At 32.3% G+C, this 14,366-nt stretch overlaps 1 protein-coding gene across 3 annotated transcripts in view; it reads right to left on the bottom strand.

Moving 5' to 3' along the window:
• Positions 1 to 14,366, bottom strand: part of LOC126887302 (chondroitin sulfate N-acetylgalactosaminyltransferase 2) — a 1,014,890-nt gene that overhangs the window by 934,964 nt on the left and 65,560 nt on the right. For all 3 annotated transcript variants that reach the window (XM_050654726.1, XM_050654727.1, XM_050654725.1), the window contains one exon: positions 4,640 to 4,659. The gene's annotated coding sequence lies outside the window, so the exon portion shown is untranslated. The remainder of the gene's footprint in view (positions 1 to 4,639; positions 4,660 to 14,366) is intronic.

The following is a 14,366-nucleotide window of genomic DNA, read 5'->3' as shown; positions in this document are numbered from 1 at the left end:
GGTGTTGGACACGATAAAACGCTTTTTCGTAATCTAAAAAGCATAGAAGCACATCCTTCATCCGATCGTAACAATTTTGGACCAGCACCTGTGTTGCTACTATCGCTTCTCTTATTTCTAAACCCGGATTGAGAATCACTGATGTCCCATTCACATTTCTTGTTAATCTTTGATATAATATTTTTAAAAGTATCTTTAAAGTGTGACTCATGAGGCTAATGAATATGTGATTCTCACATCTTTTTGCATTGACTTTCTTAGGTAAGAGAATAAAGGTAGAGCGTAACCATTGTTGAAGATAGTAACCAGTTTCATAACTGAAATTAAATATTTTATGTAGTGCTGAAATTCCCCTTTCATCCTGTAGTTTGAATATTTCTGAAGGTATTTCATCTGGTCCAGGCGCCTTATTGTTTTTTAAATTTAATATTTCCTTTTCTACCTCCTCTTTACTAGAGATCTTCGATATAGTTTTCCCATATATCAATTTTCTTCTTTTCACCCAGCACTATCTAGTTATCCTGATTAAATATTGCAGTTTGCCTTCGTTTTCTATATATTCCAGCAGTCTCCTTAAGGTGATACAGTAGCGATCAACAGGTAGCCAAAACGCGTTCCAAGATTGCGGCTATAATTTTGAATATTTTTTCGAGATATTTGGCACACTTATTCGCAATATAATAAAGAATGGCGGTACAGAGCCCAATTTGAAAAATATATTAATATGTGGAAATTACTGTGTAATTAAATACAATATTAAAAAAACGAGCCTGTACCGCCATTAAGAAGAACAAAATAATACACTTCCTTCAAATAAACTTTTTTAACCGATGCCTAAATTTTGTGTCATTTTGGAACTACTAAAATTTTTTATTTCATTAGTAGTTCCAAAATGACACAAAATCTAGGCATCGGATAAAAAAGTTTATTTGAAGAAAGTGTATTTTTTTGTTCTTCTTAATGGCGGTACAGGCTCGTTTTTTAATATTGTATTTAATTACAGAGTAATTTCCACATATAAATATATTCTTCAAATTGGGCTCTGTACCGCCAGTCTTTATTATATTACGAATACGTGTACCAAATATCTCGAAAAAATATTCAAAATTATAGCCGCAATCTTGGAACGCGTTTTGGCTACCTGTTGATCGCTACTGTTTCCTCTTAAGCTTCTATGTAAATTAGGGTCCAACAAAAACACCGGCAAATTAATGCAAACAGTCCCTAATACCTACGTGCAGAGTAAATCCACAGAAACGTTTTTGTTGTGAACATTTTAATCTCTCTTTTAGCTACCGAAAACCACCTTCGAGTAAAATCCAGGATTCTGGACTTTGCTTGACTGCGACTTACTTTGTTGCTATGTCTATGTTTTGTTGTGGTTGCGATGCTCTGGTTTTATAAACCCTGGAGCAGTGGTTGCATGATTAGTGTGCTATGTTCTACGATTTAGCTAATTCTAATTATTATTCAATGCAAAAATTTTGTAATTAAGTATGTCAAAAAATTTATAAAATACCTACTTAACATGATCTATGTAAGTAACCATTATCGAGTAAACAAAAATTAAAACTTTGTCTTGAATAGAGAGGAAATTATAATAATAGTAATAATTGGTTGACATGAGTAAAGATGTTTCTCGAAACAATTTGTTTCGACTTTCCATTCGAGATCATCCTCAAGTGCTAAACGACAAATTCCGATGTAGCTGTCATGTTCAAAACCCAATCCAAAATATTATCGGGAATTTCCAGGCACTTCTTGGTTATTTTCCTTTTTCTTTCTTGATTTTGCAACTCTTCTTCTTCTTCTAGTGCCGTCTCCACTTACGAAGGTTGGCTATATTTATTGAAAATCTGTCTCTATCTTCTGCTTTTCTTAAAAGCGTCTTTGTATTTAACCCGGTCCAGTCGCGAATGTTTTTCAGAGAGGATATTTATTTTGTCGTCCACCGGGACCCCTTTTTCCTTCAATTTTACCCTTCATAATCAGCTGCAACAACTCGTACTTATTCTATAACTCTAAGTGAGCATAATAATATCATATTTTTGTAATCATAAATAAGAATAATCTCTTTTAATTCCCTGTGCAGACGAAATGCATCGTGTTTCTTTTCTTAGTGTTCATTATCATTACATTATTTTCTATGATGTATAATTCTGCTTTTGTATATTTTACCTTCTGCCTCCTTATTGCGTGGATCGTGGATACCCTTGAATTTGTTTTTCTCTTTAGTTCGCACTTCTCTTTTTTGGTCTATAAGTCTCAGTATTTCGTCTGTTATCCACCCCTGTTTTCTTCTTACTTCTACCGCACTCAATTTTGTTTCTTTAACTGTCTTTAAATCCAGTTTTCCTCAGTACTTTCCTCTTTGCTTGATGTCAACTTTGTATTTTGTTCTAGTACACTGACAGCGGTTAGTTCTTATCTTACAGTATCATTTGACATCTTTTCTCTATTAATAGTATCAACTGTTTGTTTATTCGCTGTTGTAATCCTTTTTAATCTGTTATATTTTCCTACCAAAATATTATGATCTGTTAGGACATCTGCACTTGGATGTGTTTTTTAACTGGTAATACTGAGTTTCTGTATCTTTTATTTATACATATGAATTCTCTTTGGTAACGAACCAATCGTTCAGGGTATCTACTGGTGATCTGTTTCTAAATTATAATATTATAATATTTCAATTGTGATGAGATGACTGTCATCATCTCATTTCATCTATTCCAAGAATGCTTATATTCAGCTATTTTATTTATTTTATGATGTAAACCTTTCGTGGTTCTTAAATGCTTATTACATTTTTTCATTCATTTTTTCATTTTGTTCTCTTCGGAGAACTTAGTTATGATCAGTTTTTGCATTTTCTTCTTTACTCCTAAGGCATTCTTAACACTGGTCTAATGCTGCTCCGTTTATGGAGCGCCCGTAATCAATGCCTTTGTATTTTTCAGCCATTTCCGTAACTGTTTATTGGGAAAGTTAGGCTCTAGGTTTCTTGTTGCCCTCCTAGATTATGTAGCAGAAGAGTGTGTGTAGTGTAGCAAAGTTTGTAGTGATCCGTCTGCCCTCGGAAATACAACAGCCATTTGGGATTTAAAAACCCCCAGGACTAACATCAGCGCCCAAGAGGGGCTGATAACAGATATTTAAAGACATTTCATTCAAGAGAAGTTGAAAACGAGTAAAATGTGAAGGTCCTTGTGATTTGCCAGGTGCGTTTCATAAATGTATGAGAATTGATACACTTTGTGTTTCCACTCATACTTTAGGGTGTTGACTGTATACTCTATGGCTCGGCCACTATGTATGGACGATAGAGTACACGCCAATGTAGAATACCCCAACTTGTGGCCTCACTTTCCTACGTGTATAAGTAATAAAACAAAAAATTATATATTTTTCTCTAATTAATATATCTCCCTTGAAGGCAGTATTTATTTTTACAATTTTAAATCATACTTATTTTCATTGTTGAATATTATTGCAGATATTATATAACCTCCCACAAAGTTATATTTTTTTACAACGAGCAAAATCTTCAATCCAAAAAACTGACTAGGTACTCTAAGAACACTATTATTTCGTTTACAAAGCCGACGAGTGTGGTGTGTACATAAAATAAAATGGAAAATAAACAATAACGAGATGTTTTGGAACAAAACTAACAAGTTTATTTTTACTCTGTAGTCTGTAGTAATTCATAGAGCAGAGCAAACCGAGTGAGGATGTGACGATATGTTTATGCAAATGTGAACTAGGTCAAGAGAGCTTTTTACGCTCTTTGATATAGCGATTAAAAACAGTGTGTTTTCTTTAACTATTAAGCTGCTTATTATAGCATAAGCAGAAGCGTATAAAATATAATGAGTAAGGCAACAGGTTTTCCAGTTCAAAAACATCAAATATCAGAGAAAATTGTAATATAGATACAAATGCTGAATATCTGTGTGTCAATTTGTCAATTGGATGATCGAATTATGGCTTATTTATCGCTATATCGCGATTTTTTTATATGTAAAGCTTGGCAAACTTCTACATGGTCTAGTTTCTGCTGTGCAAAATTTTAAAGAATTTAAATTAAAAATAAATTAGATTGCAAAGTTATTATGCAAATCGATTTTAATGAAATTTGGTGGACTGTATTATAAAGATTTTCTAGTTGAATTATAAAGATTGCAATTAATATGAACTGAAATCTAAGTAGTTAAAAATTATTGAATAAAAAAAGGCTTGTTTTTCCCCTTTGTGTATTTATTGTTATTTAATAGCACGGGTAATAAATTCTTACCAGTCGTATCACTTATACAAAATTCAATTACTGTAACTTTTTTATTTCATTACAACTTTGTTTAATCGTTCAAAATGAATCGTTTAAAAGTTATAAGAAAGGAAAATAGCCAAAAACGATGTTTTTAGTAATTTTTTATCAATACTATCGCTGACTTATTTTTGAGGAAGAATAAGTCAATTATTATTACTGAAGATATCACCCAACTTTTTCCACAAAAATCAGAATGCCACCTTTCACATCCACCTCAAAACAAATTCGCCTTGGTCTATCACGGTCTATAAAAACCAGTTTAGTGCACAGGGGCTTAACGTGTTAATATAGACGCATATTTGTACTTACCAGTTTTTCGTACACCTAACCTAAAAAACAAAAATATATAAATTAGTTAATTTACCTTTGAACTTCACCTTTAATTTTGAACGATAAATTTGCTTTATATCTCTAAAAGATGTCAGATTTACCATGATCGTAGGAAAATACATTTACAGTTAATAAATTAAATTAAATTATGCAGTATGGTGCAAATGACAGGAATAAATTCATAATTTGTTATAGTAGGGGAGTAAAGTATGCTAAATTTGCAGTCACTCGAGCGTTATGGGGACCAATTGGGTTGTGATTATTAGGTCCTAAAATCAAACTGTACATTTCATTTTCAATTTGCAAAATTAAAATCGGTTAACTACCACGGCGTCAGGAATTTTTTTAAATAAACATTAATTTTTGGTGCTACGCGCAGGACAGCGGTATTCGATTCACACAAGTTGATTTCCACCAAAATTTCTTCCAATCTTTATCTAATATATTATTTTCTTACTCTATATTTTGTTATATGTTCATATTTTAATTCCACAAAAATCAAACTAATTTGATTATTGTTTGTGAACAATTGGATAAGCAATTGCATATGTTTAAAAATAATACACTTTTATTTTCTAAGTTAAAATATATGAGCAAAGAAAGTTTTTGCTAAAAAAAAGTGTTATTTCAAAGGACATAGTATGTGTTTTTATTTTGCAATAAAGAAATTTATTTATTTATTTCGAAATGTATTAAAAATTAGAATTTATCAATCATTATCAAAGGTCATTGGAGTGCCCAATCAGAGCGAACGTATCCGCTGTCCTGCGCGTAACACCAAAAATTAATGTTTAATTAAAAAAATTCCTGACGCCGTGGTAGTTAACCGATTTTAATTTTGCAAATTGCAAATGAAAGGTGCAATATATTCTTTTATACGTAAAAAAATCAACTTGCTCTCTGCTTTATTTTCAGTGCTGCAACATTTTGAAAAAATTATTTTTTTTGCGAAAGCTGGATTGCAAAATTTATTTTGCAAAATCTACTAAACCGATCTTAATGAAATTTACAAAATTGTTTTATCATATTATATAGTTTTTCTAGGTGAAACATGAAGCTCCTAAGTTTAGCATAAATAGTTAAAAAATATAAAATGCGAAAACTTGTTTTTTAATGGTTTTTTCGAAATTATTGCTATTTTGCAACAAGGGTGACAGTTTTTTAAATTTTCAGTTAATCCTATATTGTAGGAAATTTAATTATGCAACTTTTATGTTGGTACAACTTTTCTCGAAAGCGAATACTTTTAAAGTTATAATCAAAAAACCAAGAAAAAATCTATTTTTTCCTTCATTTCCTGACATTTTGATTATTTAAACAATGTTCTGGACCTTTTTGAGTGGGAGAATAACTCAAATATTATTATATGAGTTATTTTCAAGCAATTTCTGCAAAAAAAAATATGAGTCACCTCTCAACATCCAAATGTACTAATGTTTTTACAGATGCGCTTTGGTCTAGTAATAATATCTTCAATTGCAACTTGATTAAATCTTCTTACTACATGCCAAATATTAATTATGAAAAATAAAGATATCAATATCACGAGCAGCAATACCTTGTACAAAGTGATTTGAATTAATTTCTATTCCATTATGTATAACCCAAAATTATCTTATTAGTTTAATTCAACGGTAGATGGCTTTGCCGATAATCTCTTTCCCAATAACGCTATAAATTATTACCTAAGGATAATGCCGCCTCCGCGTTCCGTTCCCCACGCTCTCCATTGTACCGTAGCAGGGGTAATTTTCCATGATTCCGCGAGGAGCGTATAGGTATGGCAAAGCAGGAGCTTACCCAGCGCTCACAGAGGCGTGTCACCGAAGCGCTCATGGGTGGATGTCTAATATTAACTACTGTGTGATGCATAATATGCACTAACCTAATTCCAGATGAAATAATGCAAAGCCGTGGGAATTAGAATTATGGAAGATAACGTGAACGGCAGATGCTGCAAGATTTAGCTGTGGTTATAAAAAAAGTCATCGTTCTTTTAGGCTGTTGTCTCCAATAAATGCTGTGATTTGCGTACAGAGTCACGCCGTGGGTCGCGTCTGTACGCTTAATACAATAAATAATAGTTGCAGTCTGTTATCGTACTCCGAACGTAGCATCAAACTGCTTCACACGCCTTCGCATGCGGCGGTGACCAATAAACGCTGTACGCAGCCTACACTGTCACGGAGTAGGTTGCGTATGTATACTTTATACAATAATTTATTGGATACGGTTTCTATTGGATGTCGAACGCAGTGTCTATCTGCTCTAAGCGACTTCAGATGTTGGAAGCAGCGTCTTTAGTTATTTATTTAGTTTAGTTTAACTAAATAACAGCTATTTAGTTTAACTAAATAACAGCTATTTAGTTTAACTAAATAACAGTTAAACATAGGTTTAACAGTATTAACTGAATAAAAATGGTATACATTTTTATTTTATATTAGTACTACTCCTGTAGAGTAACTAGGTCCATTTTCCGTTGGAAATTTACCAAGCTGTAGACGGGGTTGTGAATTGCAACTTTTTAGAATTCCTGAAGCATCCATCTGGCTTGCAATTTTTAGAAGCCATGGAGGTGTCACCAGGAATATGGTCCAAAAATTTTTTTCAATTAAATATCTTTTAAAAATATTTTACAAATATTTTTATTATGTTGAAAAACTTACACTTTCATTTAGCAGATGCCGCTACGCACCTACTACCTTCACGTCAGTTGCAATGGGGGGACTAATAGGTGTCGAAAATTTTTACCTGGAGCAGAGATAGCAGCCTATGCATTCTCTGAATAGCCTCTAACAAGAGGTGAAATCGTCGATAAGAGTGCTAGCCGCGCTCTCTAACCTAAGTAAAAATTTAGACAGTTTTGGCTTCGCATTGCAACTGAATAAAAATTTAATGGTATTCATTTTTATATTTGTTTTATTTTGATTCTAATTGATAATGAAAAGTCTGCCTTTCTCATTTTATTAATTTTACCCGGTTGGAGCTTTTTATCCCTTTGGATTTTTGATGTCTCTCCCATCTAAATCGACTTCTTTCAAACGTTCTAATATTAAGTCGTGTCTTACTCTACCAAATGCTTATTTAAAGTCTATGATGCATATAAATATATTTTTGTCTTAGTTTCATCCTAATTGGTAATGAAAAATCTTCTTTTCTCCCTTTATACTCATTTGGAGCTTTCCTATCCCTTTGTATTTTTCTTAGGTTCCCCGTTATTCTTAATTTTCGTCTTTTTCCTCCTTTTCAAGACTACTGTCTCTACTGTGTGTTCAGATTCACTTTTTTCCTCTACATTTTTTCCATTTCATCTTCTGACTTTCCATTTAATCTTCTGGCTTACTTATAGTTGCTCAGTGTTTTCTTCATCTGAGACATATTTTACGTTTTGTAAGGGTCTATATTGTAGCAATTACAGTAAATTATTTTAATATTTAAACTGGAACGTATTTGAATAACAAACAGTCTATTTGGTTTCAGTACGTGTATTTAACGAAAATATCAATACCCGGGAGCATGTCGGCCAACAATGTAATAAAATTGTTTAGTCTGTGTGATTTATTACGTTACACTAAAAAGTCCTTGAACTATTCAAAATCCAATTTTAAATCTGGGTTTATATAATCACTTTCAACGTTTGTTCTATAAATAGCAAAATAATTGCATTACTTTTTGTTTGAAATGCGAAAAAATGCCGTTTCTCGTTATAAGCCTCATTTTAGTCCATGTGTGAAGCCGCTTTCGTATTAAAAATGTTTCTTTGCCGAATCCTGTTCAAAGATGTCCTTGTTTGGGACATCTCACCTGTTTGTAAATTGACTTGGTGACTGTCTCTTCTTCACATAAGACAAGAACCAGCTTCTGTGTGTAGTGGTTAGAAAATCTGGCAGAAGGCGGAATTGTATCTTCGCATTTATCCTGTGTAAGCTAGCATCAAGTGATGAAAAACTGAACACTTGTTATAATGATTTATTGAAAGAAAAAAGAACAACTCCAAAAGTGAACTGATTATTTTGTAAGTGCAGTCCGGTTATACAAACGATAATTATTATTACAATTAAATATTATACGTTACAAAAAATGCCGCTAGTTTCGCGTAGTTTTTCAGTTCTTAATATACAGAGTGAGTTTTATGTATGAAAACACTCAATTATCTCAAAAACGGTTAGGACGATTTTTATAGATTTTGGTAGGTAGAAGTTTTCTAATGCGGCCGATATTATAGTGCTTATTACATTGTTGTCATATTTTCCGTTTTTCTGGAAATCTAATGGACTTTCTTATTTCAAGTATATTTTTGCGTTTTGTAGTCCTTAAGAAATACTGATTATTTTTCATGTTGTATTCTCTATACCTAAATGCCATAATTTCGGAGTTATTGCTACATTTATTTTAAAAAAATTTTAACAAATTATAAAAATCATTTTTTTTTTTTTTTTTGGCCCGGGTAAACACTATTTTAGGTTGTTTGGATCATTGGGAACAAAAAAGATCTTTTGTAATTTTTATCTAAAATTAATCGTTTCCGATTTATAAACAATTTAAAACTGAAAAAATCGAATAATGACGATTTTTAAGGTTCAATATTTTTTGCCTCGTGTTATTCTATAATATTGCTTTTTAATTTTTAATGAAGTACATATGGGAGGACGGGCGATCGAGCTGCATTAACAACTAAAAAACAATGTTTTAAAATAAAGCAATTTCAAATTACTTATCGGTACCTGATAAAATAAGGCTTGAGCTTGAATTTGGGTACTTCGCAGTTTCAAAAATAACATTCTTTATTTGTGTGCCTGAACCTTAAAAATCGTCATTATTCGACTTTTTGCAGTTTTAAACTGTTTATAATTCGGAAACGATTAATTTTAGAGAAAACGTACAAAAGATCTTTTTTGTTCCCAATGATCCAAATAACGTAAAATAGTGTTTACCCAGGCCAAAAAAATTGATTTTTATAATTTGTTTAAATTTTTTTTTTAAAATAAATGTAGCCATAACTCCGAAATTTTGGCATTTAGGTATAGAGAATATAACATGAAAAATAACGTATTTCTTAAGGAATTCAAAACGCAAAAATTATACAGGGTGTTCCATTTGAAATAAGAAAGTTCATTAGATTTCCAGAAAAACGGAAAATACAACAACAATGTAATTAGCACTATAATATCGGCCCAATTAGTAAACCCCTACCTACCAAAATCTATAAAAATCGTGGAAGCCGTTTTCGAGATAATTGAGTGTTTTCATACATAAAACTCACTCTGTATATTGTGTGAATATTAGGAATGACTAATATGATCTCATTTTTAATATGGTCTGACTTAGTGGCTTCAAAACCTGAGAAAGTGGTTTAATACATCGACAACCGGACTATTCAGAATAGCAACAAGCAAAGTTAGGATAGCCATGTAGATCGCCAACATCCGGAACGGATAGGCACCTTAAGAAGAAGAAGACTTAGTGACCGTGAATTCGCGCTTCCCCGCGCATCTCCTGCTGACTGATCATATGATGTCGCCAGTTAATCCCGGAATTTGCTGAATGGATAAAGGCAGCACCGTTCATACGGGTTTTAACACAGCGGCGTAGTTATCACTGCTGCACAATAAAAAGAAACAAAATAAAACTAAAAAGTTTGCTTGAAACTTTACAGTGGTTGATTACGAAGACTCTGGCTATTACCTTTGTCGAGTCGAAGCAAGGTGTAAATCGGTGTTGAAATGAATAATAAATGAAGATAGTTGTTTTATTTTAGAACAGAAACAATTTTTACAAGCACTGTATAATAACGATTACTAATTTTAATACACAACTTTGCTATGTCTTAGAGGACCGTGAGTAAACATAGGCCGCGTTCTGTGTGTCAAACTTAAACATGATAGTGAGAAAATCGAGAATAATGTGAGTAATAAACGTAAGATTGTCCAAACTATGGACGTACGAGAGTAACAAGAGAATTGTGAATTAAGAATGATTGACACTCCAGAGACTGGTTCTGAGGTGTGCTAAATGCGACTGATTAACTCTTCGACTGGTTGGTAACTGACTGTTAATTCTGAACCGCATAAGAAGTCGGCTTTTTGTGGATTTTTACAACGAGGGGGAAAATCAATGAGCTTTGGTGCGTGTCTAATTTAAATTATAAGCAAATAAAACCTTTTAGTGCGGTCGCAACATGAAAGGCCGTTTAGAGTTTTGGGGAACATAAAATTGCAACAATAACGAACTGAACTTGAGCTTTTAATCCAAGCTTTATTAATACATATGTGGATTTAGATCCATAAATTGATTTTGTGAAGGTTGGAAACGTGTAAAAAAGAAGAAATAACTAGGTATCGAGATTAGAAATTGGTTTTCAGAGCGTAGAGATTTCCAAGTCAAAGATTTCCAAATACTATCAACTTTTGAGAAAAATGAAATGACGCCTTCCCGAAAGAACAATGACAGAACTGCAAATTTTGTCAATTTCTGTTTATTGCGTAATTAACTTCTAATGGACTGTGTACAGATGATACAAAAGCGACAGAACTGTAACTATTTACTGAGCCACTACAAGGTAGTTGCGCCGTTATTGAAATACGCGCCATTTTAGACCTTGTTTAAGATGCACAATAACGGAACTGAAAATAGAGTTGAAAATGGGGGGATTAAATTAAGATAATGAAATTTGGACAAATAGGGAAGAAAATAAAAGCTATCGTTGTAAGAATAAACGGCATACTAAATACTTTTTAAAAAACCTTTTTTTCGTACAAAAAAATTTTAAAATGAAGAATGATGCAACTGTAGATAGGGTTGAAAAATAGGGGTATTAAATCAAGATAATGAAATTCGAACCAAAATGGATGAAAATAAAAGCCATCGTTGTAAGAATAAACGCCATATTGATGGTCCTGGATGCTTACTCCTCATTTAATCCCTATTTTTAAATATTTAAAAATCGTTTTTGCTCTCCTGAAGAATTTTGCTTTTTGCAGTTATGTCATTCTTCTTCCGGACCGTGGGGAAGAGACCTTTTTTATTTAAAATACCCCAAAAAATCTAAAAAATATTTTTTCTATGGCCGTGCTAAAACAGCCACTTTCACGCACGCATTTCGTTTCCGAAAGTTGCACTTCCAGCACGGCGTGCGCGAAAGTAAATTTTACCGCACGGCGTGCGTGAAAGTAAAATACCTTGTAATATGGCATTATAATATATTATAACACATGCAATAAACTAATATTTAGATATTATTTACTAATTAATATCAAATTTATCTTATTTTGAAAAGCCCCAGATACAAAGTTTACTACTTTTTAAACAATTAGAATAATTGAAATAAAAATATAATAAACAATATTTTAAATCTAAGACTTTTCGCTAATAAACTGGATTTTTCGCTAATAAATAATATCTCCGGATTTTACAATATATAATCACGTAGAGACGACGAAAATAGGAGAAAGCAAATAGAGGACACTTAGGCCACGCATTTACCTTCTCTTCGTCTAGGAAAAGGACCGAAAGACAGTTTTTAAATACTCAAAAACTGAGTAAAATAAAAAAGATTAAAAAGTGTTCAAGGCAGGTTTTGTTTATATTCGATTCAGAGTCGGACTACCATCTCCATATAGCAACTATTTCTGCATCCTTATGCATCATCAGTGAAGTTTATGCAGTCACAACTCTGAAGGGAATATAAACATTCTGCTTCTTTTAAGGCAAACCATCGCGATGCAATGAACCCACCTTTTGAGACGCAATCCAGCGACATCTCTCGTATTACGAGGAAAACAACGAAAAGCCCCAGATGCAAAGTTTACTACTTTTTAAACAATTAGAATAATTGAAATAAAAATATAATAAACAATATTTTAAATCTAAGACTTTTAAATTTAAGACTTTTGTTTATTATATTTTTATTTTAATTATTCTAATTGTTTAAAAAGTAGTAAACTTTGTATCTGGAGCTTTTCGTTGTTTTCCTCGTAATACGAGAGATGTCGCTGGATTGCGTCTCAAAAGGTGAGTTCATTGCATCGCGATGGTTTGCCTTAAAAGAGGCAGAACGTTTATATTTCCTTCAGAGTTGTGACTGCATAAACTTCACTGATGATGCATAAGGATGCTGAAATAGTTGCTATATGGAGATGGTAGTCCGACTCTGAATCGAATATAAACAAAACCTGCCTTGAACCCTTTTTAATCTTTTTCATTTTACTCAGTTTTTGAGTATTTAGAAACTGTCTTTCGGTCCTTTTCCTAGACGAAAAGAAGGTAAATGCGTGGCCTAAGTGTCCTCTATTTGCTTTCTCCTATTTTCGTCGTCTCTACGTGATTATATATTGTAAAATCCGGAGATATGGGATGCAGCCAGAAAGCAGTTTATTAGCGAAAAGTTTTAGATTTAAAATATTGTTTATTATATTTTTATTTCAATTATTCTAATTGTTTAAAAAGTAGTAAACTTTGTATCTGGGGCTTTTCGTTGTTTTCCTCGTAATACGAGAGATGTCGCTGGATTGCGTCTCAAAAGGTGGGTTCATTGCATCGCGATGGTTTGCCTTAAAAGAGGCAGAATGTTTATATTCCCTTCAGAGTTGTGACTGCATAAACTTCACTGATGATGCATAAGGATGCTGAAATAGTTGCTATATGGAGATGGTAGTCCAACTCTGAATCGAATATAAACAAAACCTGCGTTGAACCCTTTTTAATCCTTATCTTATTGTGTTCATGTTTTAATGAAATTAGCGCGATTATTTCATTCATAGGAGATTCTGACCAATAGAAAGCTACACAAATGCAAATTAAGGTGATAATTTTTGATAATATCCCGTCGTTAAGTATATTACGTCAGATGCCCTTCGTTGCTACGAAAAAATACATTCAGTGACATTAATGACAATTGTTTTAAAAATTATAAAAGTGATGACTTTCAATCGTCAAATATTTATAAAAACTTTGTGTTTAATTGTACTAATTTGTACTTACATAAATAAATTACACTAAAATTTTGGTTTTGAACAGTTTTATTCATGAAATCTCTGAAATTAATATAGAATTTTTGCTCTCGTGACACTTTGACATAATTTAACTCGCCTTCGGCTCGTGAAATTAAAACTTTCAAAGTGTCACTCAGGAAAAATTCAATAATTTCAGAGCTCTTTTGCAATTACTACTGATTATTTCATTCATAGGAGATTCTGACCAATAGAAAGCTACAGAAATCAAAATTAAACTGATAATTTTTGATAATTTCCCGGCGTCAAGTATATTACGTCAGATGCCCTTCGTTGCTATGAAAAAATACATTCAGTGACATTAATGATGTTTTAAAAATTATAACAGTGATGACTTTCAACCGCCAAATATTTATAACAACTGTGTGTTTAATTGTACTAATTTGTACTTACATAAATAAATTACAATAAAATTTTGATTTTGAACAGTACTATTCATGAAATAATCGCAACAAATTGCAGTCGATCTCTAAAATTAATATAGAATGTTTGCCCTCGTGACACTTTGACATAATTTCACTCGCCTTCGGCTCGTGTCAAAGTGTCACTCAGGAAAAATTCAATAATTTTAGAGCTCTTGTGCAATTACTACTGATTATTTCATCCATAGGAGATTCTGACCAATAGAAAGCTACAGAAATCTGAATTAAATTGATAATATTTGATAATTGCCCGTCGTTAAGTATATTACGTCA

This window comes from Diabrotica virgifera, chromosome 6 (assembly GCF_917563875.1).
Source record: "Diabrotica virgifera virgifera chromosome 6, PGI_DIABVI_V3a".
Lineage (NCBI taxonomy): Eukaryota > Metazoa > Arthropoda > Insecta > Coleoptera > Chrysomelidae > Diabrotica > Diabrotica virgifera.
Note: the sequence above shows the minus strand (reverse complement) of the source record. Positions and strands in the feature narration are given on the sequence as shown.